The sequence below is a fragment of the Prionailurus bengalensis genome, chromosome A1 (genome assembly GCF_016509475.1).
Source record: "Prionailurus bengalensis isolate Pbe53 chromosome A1, Fcat_Pben_1.1_paternal_pri, whole genome shotgun sequence".
Classification (NCBI taxonomy): domain Eukaryota; kingdom Metazoa; phylum Chordata; class Mammalia; order Carnivora; family Felidae; genus Prionailurus; species Prionailurus bengalensis.
In genome coordinates this window covers 78,621,529-78,639,872 of record NC_057343.1, presented here as the reverse complement: position 1 = coordinate 78,639,872, position 18,344 = coordinate 78,621,529, and positions in this window count along the sequence as shown.

The window sequence follows — 18,344 nt, the reverse complement described above, 5'->3', positions numbered from 1 at the left end:
ATTATTCCTGCTTAAAGTCAACCTAACAGACGCCCTCTGTGTGGCATAAAGAAACCAGAAAACCAGTCTTTTGAGGACAGTCTAACTCATAACGACTGACTCATTTATTCTAATCAACTCTAAAGTTTCTATCCTGAGTCACGATTCCTATTCATGCCCTACGTGCCCTCAGTCAACATCCATTAAATCAATTGATAGGAGTTATGAGGGAGTCGTCTATTTGTTCAGTCTGTACAAACATAAAAAGTATTCTTTAAATGAAAAAAATTTTTTGAATGTTTATTTATTTTTGAAGGAGAGAGAGAGAGACAGAGCACGAGCAGGGAAGGGGCAGAGAGAGAGGGAGACACAGAATCCGAAGCAAGCTCCAGGCTCCGAGCTGTCAGCACAGAGCCCGACGCGGGGCTCAAACTCACGAACCATGAGATTGTGACCTGAGCCGAAGTTGGACGCTCAACAGACCGAGCCACCCAAGCATCCCGCATCCTTTAAATTAAAAAAAAAAACCTTTTTCCCTGATGAAACAAGTCTGACATGGGCAGCATGAGAATCAGGCAGATATTTGGAAAATGTAATAATGATTAGAAACTGATATGACAAAGAAGGACACAATAGAACTCATTTTACATTTAACCTTTGCCATAATGCTTTAACATTTTTTTACATTTTCTTCTGATGGCTGGATTATTGAATGACACCAAGTACAACAGAACTCTGAGAATAAATGTCACTATGATAGTTAATGAGGAAATGATTACAGACTTAATTGTTCAACGTGTGCCTCTTCATTATGAGGCAGTAAATCAGAATGAGCCTGCCCCTTACAGGGGCCTGTGAGATTAAAACAGTCTGACATACACCAGTATAAACAAGACCTATTCTTGGGGTTTCCCCCAAATTAAAATAAAACAGTATATTTGAACTTTGATTATATGACACATTCATTTTGAATAATTGTAATTTAGTAAAAATAAGTGACTTGGGGTCATTTTTCTCTGTGTCATAATGAATTTCTATGAATTTCGGCGGACAAAGAACAGATTGATTTGTTATCATCAGTGACCCCCTCAGTTTTTCCGCAGAAAAGTAGTGATCTATTAAACTTCCCAGATTAGTCAAAGGTACTTGGAAATTCAATCATGTCATAAATGGGAATATTGTAATTTAAAAAGTACAGCTGGACATTAAGAATTAAATCATGTTTACTTCTTTAAATACTCTTTTGTAAGTGACTTGTTGTGTGGGAAGGCAATGGGGAGAGGGAGATACGGCTGGTCTGTGCGGAAGCTGTTCAGAACCACTCTCGAGGATCATGGGTGTCAAATAGGAGTTACCATTGTGAAACATCTCAGAAGGACTTACTGAAAATACAAAATGGGCATGAAAAGTAGAAAATAGAAAATAAGGGTACCAAAAAAAAACCCAAAAACATTTTCTATCTTACTTTCTACACATCTGAACCCTTATGACCCTTGAAAACTCTGGATTGGAGGCTATCAAATCATCCCTGTTTACAACACTGATGGCTTCATTGTACATAGACTCTCCCAACAAGGAAGATTCTTGTGTGCTTCTAGGGGTGCTCAGGGCATTGCCGCTAAGTGACCCATCTACGGGAGGGAGGCCAGGTGGAAGGAAGGAGTGAAGCCAGCCATCGAGAAACAGGAGAGGGATTGAAAAGTTGGAAAGTCGCCTATTGGCAGAGTTGACCAGATGTCCAAGTGTGGCCAGGAATGGGATTCAATAAGATTTACAGCAAGCAAGCCACGCTCGGGGTAAGGCTCAGCTAGGAACAAAGAGCCAGGAGAGAAAGATACTGGGGTTACAAGGGCAGACTGAATAGTGACAAGATCTTGCTTTCTGTGCACAGCCCAACTTCCCTTCATTAGATGGGCTTATCTGTAGCATCTTAATGTGCGCAATTGATTGCCCAATAGACTGACAGCTCCTATAGGCTTTTATGTCTTAGTCACTGAAGTAGGTATCAGCTGTGAGAAGAAATCTCAGCAAAAACCTTAAATAACCAACCTTTCCCACTCCATGGAAATGTACTGTCTTCAGTCCATTTCCTCACCATGTAATCCAAACATTTTGTTAGACACACTGATTTTGCTTTTAAATACAAAATGCTTTGGGGGGATATTTACCAACATGCTGATCATAAAAATAAACCTCCAAATTTTGTGTCTGTAGTCCCAGTGGGAATCTAACAGAGCAGCTCACATACTGTATGGGAAAGTTATTTGAGATCTCTAAGGCACTGTATCACGTCAATTAGTATTTCCATAATTACAGTAGAGAGAAGTCACTTGCTTTTCACGCTTCACTCAGTGTGCACTTTTAAAGTAGTGTCAACTTCCTAAAACCCATTGTTTTGTATCTTGTTTTTCTTTGTTCAAGAAAACTTCAATGTCAGCATCCTCCATAAAGCACGCCCTGACTTCTCTAGCCCAAACTAGCTTCTTCTTTATGAATTACTTTTCACTGTGGCCAGTATTACAAAGCTTAGGACACAATTGCCGTGGCATTGTTTCCTGTAGATCCTCATTTAGACTAGAAAATTTTCAGGACTGTGTGATAGTTCATTTTCTGTGTCAACTTTACTGGCCACAGGGTGCCCAGACGAAGCATTATTTCTGGATGTGTCGGTGCGGGTGTTTCCAGATGAGAGGAGCTTTTGGATTGGTGGACTCAGTTAAGTAGATTGCCCTCTCCCAGGTGTGTGAGCATCATCCAATCCACTGAGGGCCTGAATACAGCAAAAGGCAAAAGGGGGTGAATTCTCCCTTCTGCCTCCTGCCCGCGTGCCTGAGTTGATACATCTCTTTCTCTGGCCCTCAGACTGGAATTTTCACCATCAGCTCCCTGGTTTCCAGGGCTTCAGGCTCAGATTGAATTACACACCAGCTTTCCTGGGCCTCCAGCTTGCAGATGGCAGATCGTGGGACTTCTCAGCCTCCATAATCACTGAGCCAATTTCTCATAATAAATCTCCTATATATATCCTACTGGTTCTGTTTCTTTTGAACTCTAATAGAAACTGAGAACAGGTTTGTTTTTTTTAATAATCATAAAATCTCTCAGAGAATGTCCATAGAAGATGAGAGGCTTCGCTACGAACATGGAACTTTAAATGGACAGAAGAAAAAAGTGACATCTGGAAGAAATATGGCCACGTCAGGTCAGATTTTGCCTGTTCTCTTGAAAGCAATGCAAAAACAAACAAGAAAATGGAAAGAAAACAAAAACAAAAACACCCAAACAGACTTCTATTTCTGTCAAGATCACAGATTCCAAAACTAAAACAAGAGCTGTTTTAGTAAAAGCAGCTAAGATCCGGTAGAAGGCACCAGCAAGGGGAATAAAAGAGTAGGAACAGAGACAAGGGTAGAGTAGTGTCTGATGTCTGATCTCGGCAAGCTTGAGCAAACACACATTTCCTGAAGAGGAAGGACTCACCTGAGGTAGAAATACTATACTTTTTCTTTATGATACTGAGAATCGAATCTGAAAGGAGAACATGAGTCAGGTTTCTCCTAAGCTGAGCTGAGTTGGGGGATGTGGAAGAGCTGGACTGCGTGAGGACGCGGACAGATGAGGCACATTTGCTGGAAGCAGCCATTTTGACAGAGCTGTTCTAGTGCCATGACTCCTATTCCCCCACCGGTGTCCCTTCCCCAGTGACCTACTGGTGGGCCACGAGTGAGGTGGGGCCGAGTTACTCTGCCAGAGAGTTACCACCACTTGAATAAGGAACCATGGCTGTCTCCCACCATCAAATAACTCTCTTAACCTCCATGGAGAAGATAAGGAGGTTGGATGAGAGGTCTGGAAGTCTTGGAGGAAACTCTTCCACTTGGAAACCCAGGCAGAGAGAAATGATCAACTGCCATCACAGGAATTATCATTATTCTTGATTGTCTAAGAAGTGTATTTTTATGGAAACCATGGGAAAAAGGAGCTACGGTGTTCGGAATACCTACTAAGGTCAACGTACTTCCGTCTGTCTTATTTTATTCCTATCCTAATCCATCTACCTTCTGAGAAACTAAGGTTTCAGCAAGTTTCATCTACAAAAATTATAGAGCGCTCAAGCGCTGATGACGGGAATTGGACCCAGATTGTCTGTAATATCCTATTCACCACAGTTTTCTGTTTCCTTCTAAGTTTGTGAATTAATGGAGGGCTTTCCTTGTTTCAGGGAAACTAAGATGCCATGCATTAAAAATTACACTAGGTTGTCATATACCAGGAGGAAAGGCAATGTACTGCCAGCTGAACTGTGATAAGCACCAATGATAGGGATGCATCGGATTATCAGATATTAACTTAGGAAAAGAAAATTAGAACTGGTGAAAATCTGATATATTTAAGCTGATGAAAAATTCAAACTTGTAAAATAACTTAATGTCTGAGAGAAATTATTGGACTTGCGTTAAATTTGATGGGTAAGAACACTGAATGGGCCCAGCCTTTTGATAATAATCATCCAAAGAATAGTTTGACTGCTGATCCCTGATACACAGTGTGACTCAACTTCAGTTAATACTGGAAAATTGTGGATTCATTTTTATTTGTGTGTAACAAGAATGAAATAAAAGTTAGATACATAAATAAACTCCTCTCCTATAAAGTACACACTTCCCAATAATAGATATTCCAGAATATAGAATGGTTCTCGCTGCTAAACCCTCATTTCCGGTCAACATATTTTGAAAGCTTGCAATTTTGACTCTTGCCTTAATCAATGAGTTTTACCTTTCATTCTGTTGAATAAATTAACCTCACAGGGCTTTCTTAAAAGGGTTAAGGCTTTGTTGCATTTGCAGGACACATTATGTTAAATATGACCTCAAAGATTCAGGTTCCTGCAGAGAACAGTGTGGGAGAATATGGAGTTTAGAAAGATGCTGAAGTCAAATCCTTTCTAGCTGTTGTGATATCCTTCCGGTGCCAGGAAATTCAGTGAATGCAGCCCTAGGGGTATGTGTGGGTCGTCATAATGACCCCCGCTCCCTCCTACCACTTCCCAGCACAGTAAAGTCAGCCTTAAACTATAATGCATCTTTTCTAAAGTTGTAGCAATTAGGGAAGAATATATAAATTCAAAGGTATTGTAGCCAGTGTGACATTGTACATTTCCAATTTAATACCAGTATGAGTGAATTTAATGCTTGTGAAAGTTACTCATGTAGTAAGGACTATGTTGTTTGTTTTTTTTTTAAGTTTATTTATTTATTTTGAGAGAAAGAGACAGAATTCAAAGCAGGCTCTGATGCAGGGCTTGAACTCACAAACCATGAGATCATGATAAGAGCCGGACACGTGACTGACTAAGCCAACCAGGTGCCCCAAAACTATGTTTTTATTTGCAGATCAGTATAGAGAGCATGAGAGTCTCTGTTATGACAATTCACTTTACCCATAAAGGGACCAATTCCTTTCGCTTCAAGAAAATTATTCCATATTTGTGCCAAAAAAATAATTTATATAATTCTTTTTATACAAAACTCAAAATGTTCTTTTTAAAAAAAATGTTTCTTTATTTATTTTGAGAGAGACAGATAGAGAGCAAGCAGGGGGAAGAGACACAGAGAGAGGGAGACAGAGAAGCTCAAGTAGGCTCTATACTGCCAGTGCAGAGTCCAACCAGGGGCTCAAACTCACGAACTGTGAGATCATGACCTGAGCTGAAATCAAGAGTCGGACACTTAACCAACTGAGCCACCCAGATGTCCCAGAACTCAAAAGGCTCTTAATTCACTCATGTGACACATCCGTAGAAAAATATGGTCTGTATTATGGACCGAACTTGTCAGGGTCAGAGAGTTGATTCAAGGGCATTATGGCTAAACTCTAAAGAGGAACTGGCTCCAGCCCAGCACCCTGAGTACTCATTCGGACATGCTAACGGGTTTAAACACTGCATGTTGCACTACTCTGGCTCTGACTGGACGCTGTCTGAAATAAAGGCACAATTCTGAGATGCCATTTCACCGAGAAGATCTCCTTGGAGGGTTACTCTGGGCAACAAGAGCAGTGCTTGGGATATCATTAGGAGTCAGAAAAGCTATAAAACTTAAAGCCAGCCACTGTAGGTGAGGTTATCGCATCCTTCCAAGAAAAGCAGAAATACCATTGAGAGATTTCTTACTGTCCTCTGAGGTCACCTGATATCTGTAGCCATATTATGGGATCCCATGATGGAAACCCCTCTGCCAGAGTGCCAGCCAGTGCCCAGAGTTAACATCCAGGAAGATAAAGATATTATTTTTAAAACCCAGGAGGATGTTAAATGCTGTAGGGCAGATTCAAACCATTCAGCAGAGAGCCTTCTGTATACAGACACTGAAGAGTGGGAGTCCTAAGTAGAATAATCCATTAGGGTGTTGGAAATCAGAGGAGGAATCCAGACCTTGAGTACCGAGTAGATTCTGTCGGTTAGGGACACTGACCAGGAAGCACTTTTTACTTCAAAGATGTCATGTCTGTTTTTTTTTGTTTGTTTTTTTTTTTTTTAATTTTTTTCAACGTTTATTTATTTATTTTTGGGACAGAGAGAGACAGAGCATGAACGGGGGTGGGGCAGAGAGAGAGGGAGACACAGAATTGGAAACAGGCTCCAGGCTCTGAGCCATCAGCCCAGAGCCTGACGCGGGGCTCGAACTCACGGACCGCGAGATCGTGACCTGGCTGAAGTCGGACGCTTAACCGACTGCGCCACCCAGGCGCCCCAAAAGATGTCATGTCTGTTTTACAGATGAGAACACTGAACAGTGCAATGGTTCAGGATCCTGCAGAGACGGTCCCGGGGATTCAAGCTGATGTAAGTTAGTACCTCTGTCTCTAAGACCCTTCAATGGCAATATTAACAGATGAGAATATTAAAAACAATAAACAGTGGAAGAAGTTGTCAAACCATGTGCATACAAAGATCTCTGGCCATTCTTGCTAAGACTCTGTAACAAGGATGTTTAAGATCAGATTGTGATGCTGGCATCAGAATCACAGAGACTGGCGAAAAGAAACAGAGCTGATAGAAACTGAGGCTAGGAACAGAGATTAGGATCAAGTAGCTAAAGTAAAGGCCTGAACACTCAACGTATATGCCCATTTGACGGCCATTGTTTTCTGGGGCCTCTGTGGAAGGCTGTGTGCTCCAGCAGGCTCCTTGGAGCTAAGGCTGTAGCAGCCAGTGGGGGCTACAGATGAGGCAGATCACAGGTTCTATCTTCCACCAACTCCATTCTGCTTGGGGTAACAGACCCATCTTTCTTGTGTAGAACTCACTTGACGTGGCTCACGTAGCCCTGACTCTTCTCCCAGTCTTTGGAGTTGGGCATCACTGGGAACTGTTCACAGAAGCCCTGTATCCGCCTGATAGACAGTAATTATCAGATGGATCAACATTTAACCCAAGCAAGGCTGAAGAGAATCCCCCCAGATCATCTGCTGGATGACATCACAGTGATGTGACTTTGATCTCCCTGAGCTTGTTAGCCAGGAGGATGACAGAAGCAGGCCCTTCCTGTCTCCATCTTGGCCAGCACATGAAGGCAGTCAGAGAATGAGATTATTTTAACCTTTGGCACAGTGGAGCTCTAGGACTGACCCACAGCATGCCAATCAATTCCTTTTACTTTGTGGAAACTAATGTGTCTTGGGTTTGTGTCACCGGAAACTACCAGAGTTTTAACATAGAAAATAAGAACAGTTAAATGCAATGGTTCCATAACCTTGCTATTCACTTAAGCTGGGAAAATTTTGTGCAACTTTCTCTTCTTATACTAGTTTGTTATGGGTTTTGATGATGGATTTCTACTTTGGTCCTACTGTCTGTCTATGATGTGAACATTGAGCCTGTCCTATATTTTCTATCTAAATCTGTACATCACATTCTTGCGTTTTCTTAATGAAAAGAAATGGACTAATACTTTATGATGCTGATTAAGTAACATGCTAAATGTTAATATATTAGTTAACATACTTAATGGGGAAACCCAGACAATCACTTCTGCTCTTAGAAGTGGCTGTCCACACATAGCATGACTACATAGCATACACATGGCATTTATGCTTACTAGCTCCCTGTATGTACGAATGTATAAGTGTATCATTAATAACATTGCTAAGAAGGAAAATCTAGGTAGTTGCCTAATATCGTTTTTTAAAAGCACAGTGAACTATAGGAATGCTGCATAAACAGAAAGTGACACCTTTCCTCAGCTTCAAATTAATGGAAATGTGTTTTAATTTTTTAAGTTTATTTATATATATTTTGAGAGAGAGACAGAGAGAGAAAGAGAGAGAGCAGGAGGGGCAGAGAGAGAGGGAGAGAGAGAATCACAAGCAGGCTCGGTGCTGCCACCACGGACCCCATTGGGGGATTTGAACTCACCGACCGTCAGATCATGACCTGAGCTGAAACCAAGAGTTGATGCTTAACTGACTGAGCCACCCAGGTGCTTCTAATGGAAACATGTTTTAAAGTAAAGGAACATAGTAAGTATAAGGACATAGGAACAGTGGACTTTTGTGTTTTCAACACATTTAAAAGGTAGCAGAAAAGGCAGGGATATCTTCAAGCAGATGATTTCAATAACCAAAATGTTAGACAATGAAAACAAATGAACAAATGTAAAACAATTACAATACAAGCTTATTTTTCACTTTAGGAGTATTTAAGTGTTTTCTCATTTTAGAAGCAGTATATAGATGATGACACAACCTTGTTAGAGATATGATATCATGCAGAACAAAGCCACCCCAAGTGAAAAATAACCTCTTGAAAGAAGTGGATGTCGGGAAACTGAATTAACCCAAGCCAATTGACGCAACCTGGCTGATGAGCTACACGTCAACAATCTCCTCTAGCTTACTCTACCATAGATTGGCAACAAATCATCTGTCAATCATGGTGCCCTTTGCTGTAATTATCCTGAGCCCTTTCCCCAGGACCATCACTGGGTAGATTTTATAGCTTATTAATTTGGGGAAATATATATGATGAATCTGTGTGACACCTTAAGGTCTTCATTAAGACCGCCATAACTAGAGATTTTAGAGCAAACAAAAAGTTGCATGATGATACTTTGGGGATGTCTCTTTTTGTCTTTGGCAAACTCAAGTGTATGAACACGAGTGGTCACCTTGTACAAGCATGGCATTAGCTACGTCATAGAAATGTGACAGAAGACAGCGTGTGTTCATGAGATGTCTGTAGGTTAGCTGAGAGGACAGACACACACTCAAAAGCAGATGGTTATTGTGCTTTGCACATATATCTCACCCATTGTTTAAAGAAAACCCTGGACCAACATTTCAACGTCGTGAGAGTTTTTCTATAAATCTGGGCTTACAAGTTCTCTTGACTCCCATTATAAGGGATGCTCAGTATTAACTCAGAACTTCTGAGTGTTCTGGTTGCATAGCCCCTCACTCATGGGTCAGACAGTTCCTAGAGTGGGTGCCTCTGGGCTTCATTGAATTTCTACAAGAATGAAAAACCCATGATAGTCATTTAAGAGATTTAAGTGAGTCTTCCCAATTAAACATTATGGGACCAAAATATTCCAAGCCTCTTATTGATGCTTTGATTTTTTTTAATCCTTTAATTTATTTTATCTTCGTTAGATACATAAAGAATGAATGTAAAAATAAAGGAGTTCAAAATACCACCTTGGAATTGTTAAAAGGGTATATTTATGTTATGTGTTTTTGACCCCAGTTAAATAAATATAATATTTAATATATGATTAACATAATATATAATATAACATAATACGATATAATGTAATACAATATAATATATAATCAATATATACAAATATAATATAATGTAATATAATATAATATAATACAATATAAATACACAATCAATCACACTGGGCATACATAATTACACATGGCAGACTGGAGCAGTCCTCACTGATAACTCTAACACAGAAAGAACAACACGCTCAGATTAAGGAGTGGAATATGACTAAGATCAACCTTATTTATTTCCAGCTTCAATAAAATAACACTAACTAGAAATCCCAAGCTGTCATATCCTCCCCAGTTCTCAACAATCACCCTTATTATTCCCGATCCACACAGGAAACCATGTTACTTAACCAGCTTTGGTTACTAACCAAGCATCTTTGACTTAGAACTCCAGTGTTTCGTGACATCTGGGTATCAGATGTTCTTCTGTATCTCTGGTGCTTAGCTCTAACAGGACACTCCAGTAAGCATTTGCAAATGACTAAGTATTTTGAAATTAATTTTCGTTAAGGAAATCAATGGGCCAATTAAAATAACCTTTCACCGAATCTTGTCTTTACATCCAGTAACCAACCTCATGAAAAATGCTCATGTCTTGAAAAATACAATATTTGCAATGTCAGTTTGGCAACTCATTGTCCCGAGAATTTATAAAATTCATGCGGCAATTAATCAAAAGTAGCCTTGCCAAGCACAAATTGCCACTGTAAATTAAGAATACTTTTAACCACAAACAACTTATCATTGAAGTTCTTCTCTGGTGTGATTCATTTGCTTATGTTTATATCCACTCAGGGAAAGAACAATTGTGTTTTGTTCTTAAAATAAACAAGTTTCTCAGAGCTGAAACTACCATTTTCCTCTTGGTCTTAACTTTTCCTCACAGCATCTGCATTTTCCTCTAAAAATTTCTAGGCAGCTTAAGAATTCAATTTGAGTGGTGAAAATAAACTGGGATCCAACGGACAATATAGTTCACAGTTGAGAGTTTTCTGTGCAATATTGTTGAGGGATTGCTGTATGTTGGCATTAAAATTTTTTAAATATCTTGGTGACAATATATAGAAAACATTAAGTAATGGGCCTGGTTTTGGGTTTTGTTTTCATTTTCTGTTTTTGTTTTCATTCTGTAAATAAATTCTTTATGGAAGGGGAATTAAGTTCCACTTCCTGGAATAAGGAGTTAACTATATTATTTGGAATTCTTTTGTAAGAAAATCTTGTCCCTCTTTGCCTGTTTACTTGTATCTATGTGAACTTCTGTTCACAAAGTGTTTCTGTACTTTGGGATATAAACCAATTCTACACTATTCATTTTGTTGCTTAAACCATTCTAGATTTATGCACTGGGAGATCTTTCCGATTGGCTCCTATGTCCTTCAACACATCTCCATCATTTCATATGTTTGTTTTCGTTTTGAGCCTTTTCTTACACTATGGAACCACATATGTAGGATAATCTTACATCTTCCCTGCTCCATTCCCAGAATCAGGCATTTCTCCAAGGGGTCTTGGTTCCTTTTAGTGGATAACAGTAGTTAGAAACCAAGAATTGGGTGCTGAGTGCTCTTTCACTCTATTGGGGTGTCACTGCTTCTAGACTCTCTTAGCAGACAGAGCTAGGAAACTGTGTATGCATAATAACCCACACATACAAACATCTACAATTATTTCTTCATTTTCTCTATATATGTATATATACACATGTAATCATATTGATGTCTGATTCCAATCCATTCTAGTGCTCATTCTAGCTTTCCCTTCCTTGATTAGTTGTAACTTCTAACAGTCGTTTTTTAACCAATAGAAACCTCATGTATCTTTGAACAATAGTTTGCACCAATAAAACTGTTTATCCAAACCCTCTAGATAATGGTTACTAAAGGTTCTTTCTTATTATAGATACTATTATTAATTAAAACAAAGTTTGAAGTAACCAAAAATACTTATAATTAATAAATCCTTAATAAATAGCTCTTCATTCTTGCATAGTTTTTTGCACTTTTGTACAGTGATATTCAATATTCATGTTATCACAGAGGCAAGGTCCTATAGGATTAGAGGTAACTGCTTAATCATCTGAGAAAACTTATCGTTGTTGGCTGCAAACTCAATGAAGTGGTCACGTGGTAAAATATTTACAAACTGAGTTTAAATTGTTTTAATACATGTAATTAAAAACTTAGAGAAAATCTACAATAATAACACAGAGAATTCCTGGATACCTCTTATTTCAAATCCCCCAATATTAACATTACTACATCGATTTTATTGTTCTCAACCAGTTCAGAGTAAGTTGCAAAGATACTGTTCCTTTTACTCCCAAATATTTCACTGTGTATTTCCTACCAATGAATCGCCTCATATGTTTTGTCCTGTTTGATTACTTTCAGTAGGAGAAAGGATACTAAGTTCAGAGGCAGAAACACTGCTTACTTGAACAACTAAAAATTACTGTGGTGATCTGCCTGGGCAAATTACATTATCTCTCTTGGGTAAAATGAAGTAAATAAAGATGATGTGTGATTCCTATTTCAGGATCAAGACAACAGGGTCATGGTCATGATGGTGGTGGCGATGGTAGCTATGATGAGAAAAATGTGTTGCAAGATATTGACAATGTCTTGACCAATGGCCTCACATATACTTGTCCACTGAGACTGTGGAGAAATCCATACAAACTACTAGTAAAAAGGAAAAAGCACTAGGGGCACCTGGCTGGCTCAGTCTGTTAAGCATCCAACTTCGGTTCAGGTCATAATCTCGTAGTTCATGAGTTCGAGCCCTGCGTCGGGCTCTGAGCTGCCAGCTCAGAGCCTGGAGCCTACTTTGGATTATGTGTCTTCCTCTCCCTCTGCCCCTCCCCTGCTCACACTCTGTTTCTTTTCCTGTCAAAAATAAATAAATGTTAAAAAAATTTAAAAAAAAACCACTAGTTGCTAGTTAGTCTAGTTGCCAGTTGACTAGTAAGTCAATAATCTTTTGAATAGAACAGTTTTGTTATTTTTGATTATATTACAATAATGACAATGTTTGTTCTAAGTGTACATTAAATGCCAAATTGTCTCAGTGGTTTGAGTTGTCCAACTCTTCAATTAGTATTCTTCCTGAACCATCATATTTTTAATCCCACTTTGATTTCTCTTTCCATTTAAGTCAGAGTTGCAAAGTTTTTGCTTGACATAACAAAAATCTTATGTAACTATTGCTGACACAGTGGCACATTTTCTTCTCTTGAATAAGACACTAAAATATGAATTTTTATTATGCTTCTCTCTGGACAGTAGCTCATGACTCCTTTTTTTTTCTAGAAGGTATTAGCATTCTTTTATGGGTTCATATTAATCACGGCTTTAAAATTGTTTTATGACAAATAGAGAGTGGTATCTCATTATAAAAGAACAGGCTAAACATACATTCTATGTCTGACATTTGAGGAGGCTTAGTCTGCTAATTTGTTCAGAGCAATTAATGGTGAAGTGTTTGGCACTTTTCACTGCCACCAACTCACTTGTGTTTGCAGGCAAGTGTTCTGCCATTCATCGTTTAAGAAATTTGCCAGATTTTACAGGATGGAAAAGTTTGCTCTGCTCTTCGACAGTGAATCTAGGTATAAAAATGTCACTTCTTAATCATAACTTACATTTAGAGAGTTCTTTTGCTTCTTAACTCTGAAATATCATCTTTTTTGCATTAAAAGCCCTTTTGAATGAAGATTTAATTTCAGGTATTTAGGTCATTATTATAAGTCTCTACATTTTGCTTAGGTAGCAAAATGTCTTAGTATTTTTTTTATGTGTGGCCTATTAGATAAAATTGAAAAATCTCTAAGAAGTAGTAGAACAAGGATTTAAATATATTTTATAAGCGTACATAGATCATATTTGCATTTTATGGAATTGTTCATGAGCCTATGCTTGTAAAGGTTTTAATCAAAGTGATTGTGCAATTAATCAAGATTGAGACAGATCATATGTATATAATTATCAAATCAGATAGGACTTCATTTGGGAAATCTACAAACATATGTAACATTTATTTGCCTAAAAATATTATTCAGTCTTCAAGCATCATCTGACTCATCGAGAGAGATGTGTGTATCAATAGAGATTGTGTTGTGTAGTAGGAAGAGTATGAAACTTGGAACCAAGCAGAACCAAATTCAGATTACCTGGAAGTAATTTTGTCACTGTAAAATGGGGACAGGATATTGGCTTGTGAAGATTGACTTTAACAAATGCCAAGATGGTGTGCGACTTTCGGTTCTTTGAGGAGCGGATGCCATGATGGGACCAGATATGCAAAAAAATGTATTGAGGGAGATATTTGTGATGAATAGAGAAAGAAGGATCAGGAACAGACAGTGAGCAAGGAGGCCTCCAGATCATGATGCATGTCAGACCGCCATGGCAAGAGAGGGAGAACACCCCGGGTAGAGAGACTGTCAGATCATAGTTACTCAATCAGTGAGGGGTTCTCAACCAAGTCTGCCCATTGGAGCAGTCTCATGCCAAGTAGGGACAGGCCAGCACTAGTACCCCTGCCATGTTCATTCATTGATTGGTGGCAACCCAGAGAAAGCATGGCCTCAGCATAAAGCTGGTACGGATTCAAGGCGTCAACGACTGGAGCTGACAGTCAGCGATGCTCTCCACAGGGAGATCTCAGAACCACCATCTCTGGCCACTTGTGGTGAAGGGATTCAATAGAGGGCAGTAAATATTGAGAGGTAACATCGATCAGAAAGAAGATGCTGGATTTCAGGGGGAAAAATGTTGATTCACATTGTTAGTAATTTAAGAATCTATTATGTCTGTGTAGTTGAGGAAGGGTATCCTGGCCAATAGAGCGGTGTCAAGAAACAGATCAGGAGGCAGAAGCTGTAGAAGGCTTACATTTGGCAAAGGAATGTGCTATAGAATGAATTGTGTCCCTCCAAATTCATATGTTGAAACCTACGCTCCAGTGTTATGGTATTTGGGGGTGGGGGCGCTTGGGAGGTGATTAGCTCATACCAGTGAAGCCCTCAGAATGGGATTCTTGTAAAAGAGATTTCACAGAGTCTTGTGTTCCTCATGCCAGGTGAGGACACACCTGGAAGGTAGCCGTCTATGAACCAGAAAGCCGCCCCCACCAGACACCGGATCTGCCAACACCTTGATCTTGGACTCTCCAATTTCCAGAACAGTGAGAAACAAACTTATATTGTGTATAAGCCATTGAATCCATGGTATGTTTGTTATAGCAGCCTGAACAGATTAAGACAGAGTGAAATGGCTTTGAATGTAGGTTGATTTGAGAGAAAAAACGTAGTCCATTTGGATGGATCGCAGGCTGCAGCTATATTTATAACTCTAACTACCTCAGTTCTGAACCAGGAATCCCCTCCTCATGACAATAATTGTGACTCTGAGAAAAAATCATGTGCAAATAAAATGCTGGTAGCTAAAATAAATGCACATGGACTGGTTCACTCCAACTGAGAAGATTGTGCTCTTGAGAATGCAGTCCACAGTTTGAAGGTCTTTTGTGCAATATTGTTGAGTGATGTGTGTGTGTGTATGTGTGTGTGTGTGTTATTTACCATGTTTGGTATTTTCCAAGATTCTCAGATCTGTGGCTTGGTGTCTGTAAGTAATTTTGGAAAAATCTCAGCCATTTTTTCTTTAAAAAAATTTTTTTTCATGTTGATTTACTTATTTTGAGAGGAGAGGGCAGAGAGAGGCAAAGAGAGAGAATCCCAAGCAGGCTCCAGGCTGTCAGCTCAGAGTCCCACGTGGGGCTCAATCCCACAAACTGAGAGATCATGTCCTGAGCCGAAATCAAGAGTTGGACACTCAATGAACTGAGCCACCCAGGTGCTCCTCAGCCACTCTTTCTTCGAATATTTCTTCCATCGTGTTCTCTCTTTCATCTCCTCTAGTATTCCAATTACACGTGTGTTAGGGCCTTTGACATCACCCCACAGAGTCGGGTGTCTCCATTCTGTTTTTATTAGTATCTTTTTTTTTTCTTTTGCATTTCAGTTAGGGTCACTTCTGACTCATTTCAAGTTCACCATTTATCTCCTCAGCTGTGTTCAGTCTACTGATCAAGTAGACTGTTCAGTCTACTGTACAGCTTCTGTCACTGTGCTTTTTATTTCTAATATTTTCCTTTGACTGTTTCTTATAGTAGCCATCTCTCAGCCTCAAATACCTTCTGATCTTGCATGGTATCCACTTTTTCTGTGTATAGCCTTTAACATATTAATCAGAATTATTTTATAGTCCCTGTATGATAGTTTCAACACATGTTTCCTAATGGGGTTGGGTTATAATGATTACTTTGACCCTTCAGACTGTGTTGTTGTTGTTCTTGTTGTCTCTTTCCTTTCCGTACACTTCACAGTTTTGTGTTGAAAGCTGGACATGTGTGTGACACTAGATACCAGGACAAGCACTTTCTCTGTTTCTTCTATGACTTCAGTATGGGGCTTGCTTTCATCTAGGCAGGATTGGGTCTGGATTTCAAGGTTTTATTGTTCTAGTTACTGGAGTTGAAATGTGTTGCTGTTTTGGACACCACATACTTTCAACTGCTCTGGTGATATCTTGTTTTTATCTCCCCGGTTGGTGTTGGGTCTTCAGTTTGTCTTTCTCTCTTGAGAGAGTTTCTCTTCTGCTGGGATCTCCCCTTACTTTTGCTGGGGGTTTCTTTGCCATGACTGTGGAGTGGAGAGGTAGAAAGGAGATGGGCTTTCAATCATATTCAGACTAGATTTCAGGTTGAGGGAAGCGTTGGGCAGACGTTGGGTGTGTGGACTTCACAAGACCTCTTGTCCTCCTGTGGTTGTTACTTCTTTCCCTTCCCTTCTCCACCCCCAGCTGCAGTGTCTGAAGGCTACCATTTTGTCCCTGGTCTTCTGCAGATTAGCCTTTGTCTATTGAGGAAGTAAGGGAGGAATGAGTCCGTGCTGGCCTCTGTCCCCTCTTCCAACTGTACAATCTGTGCAGATTCAGGCAGTGTTTTCTTTAGTGAGGAAAGTGGATTTTCAAGGTGGGTAGCCAAGAGGAGAAGTGGATTCTTTCTGATTTTGCTTCATATCCTGGTGGATATGTCCTGGAGCAAAAGCTCTTAGGGTTGTGACAGCCCCTCTATGCCAGGGTCCTCCAGGGGTTTCACACTCACAGGAGAGCCTACATTCAGCTTTTAGCACCTTCTTAAATAATTCTACTTAAACTTTCCAGCAGATCCATATTGCACCCAGACATGTCTGCCCCCAAGCAAATGCGTAGGTTCTATTTCTTTCTGCAGCCTTCTGGGTCTCTCCAGAATTCAGACGCATTGTCTGCCTTGTGGCTCTGTTCTCTGATGGGCTCAAGAAAGTCATCAATTCTCAGTTTGTCTTGCTTTTTTCTTCTTCTAAAATGTGACTGATATCCTTTTTCAGCTCTGTGTCACTCTGAGGCATCTTTTTGTTACGGATGAAATGGCAGGGTTTATTTTAAATGCTTTATTGCCATCTTGATTAAATAGTTAAGCAGGTGGTGCCTCTCAAGGCACCCATATTCCTGTCTTAATCAAATGTCCACATTTTCTGTGACAACTGTTTTGATTTTTGCATCCCCACATTGGATCTTAAATATAGAAAAAGTACAATTTTCAGGATATCTTTTAAACCTAAAAGTAGCTCGAGGTTTCCCAGAGGGGCCCTGGATAATCACAAAGATTTGTTCACTCATCTATAAAAAGAGATGAGCTGGAAATCATTAGGTTTATTTAATATGTTACTATTATAGTTGCATGGGAACACTCGTCAGATCGAAAGAGATGCTGACGGAGCCTCACAGAGAAAAAAATGTCATTACTGTAAATATCCCAGAAATTGCATACTTTGTAGGAAGTTTCTAGATACTTATCAGTACCTGCACTGTCTGCAAGAGGTTTTTACTTATTAGAGTTGTGTTGTGGTTTTTTTTTTCCTGATGATATTAAGTGATATCAGTTATCGGTCGTATGTTTAGTTATTATTTAAAATTCTTACTTAGCCATAACCTTGAGTACTTAATTTGAGTCTGTTACCTAAAACTGGATTCGCCTTTTGGTTGGGCATTGAACCCCAAAACACAACCAACCCAAAGAATAGGACAAGGTACGGTTTTACTTGCAACAAGTAGGAAGAACACAGGGGATCTTTCCCAAAATAGTATCTCCCCGGACAACAACAAAACTGGGAAGTTTAAGGTAAGGGTGCATGCATATTCATGAAAGGGCTCACACAGTGAGAGATTCAGCAAGGAATTGGGCAAAAGTCACCTTTAGGTGGCAGAGTTCAGGTCAAAGTCTTGAAGGCTGCCAAGGTCAGCACCATTCTCTGGCCCCATTGGTCCGGAACCTGAGTACTCAGAGATTCAGAACCTGCGGAGACAATCCAAGAATGTGAGTCAGGTCAATCCTCACTTTTGAACCAGCACTGGAGGTTTTACCACCGACTTGTCCTTGATGTGACAGGCCATCTCCCGGGCCATGGTGGCTCTTTGCTCTGATATTCTTTCACAAGAAAGTCGGAGACCTAGAATGACTTATGTCAGGAAAGC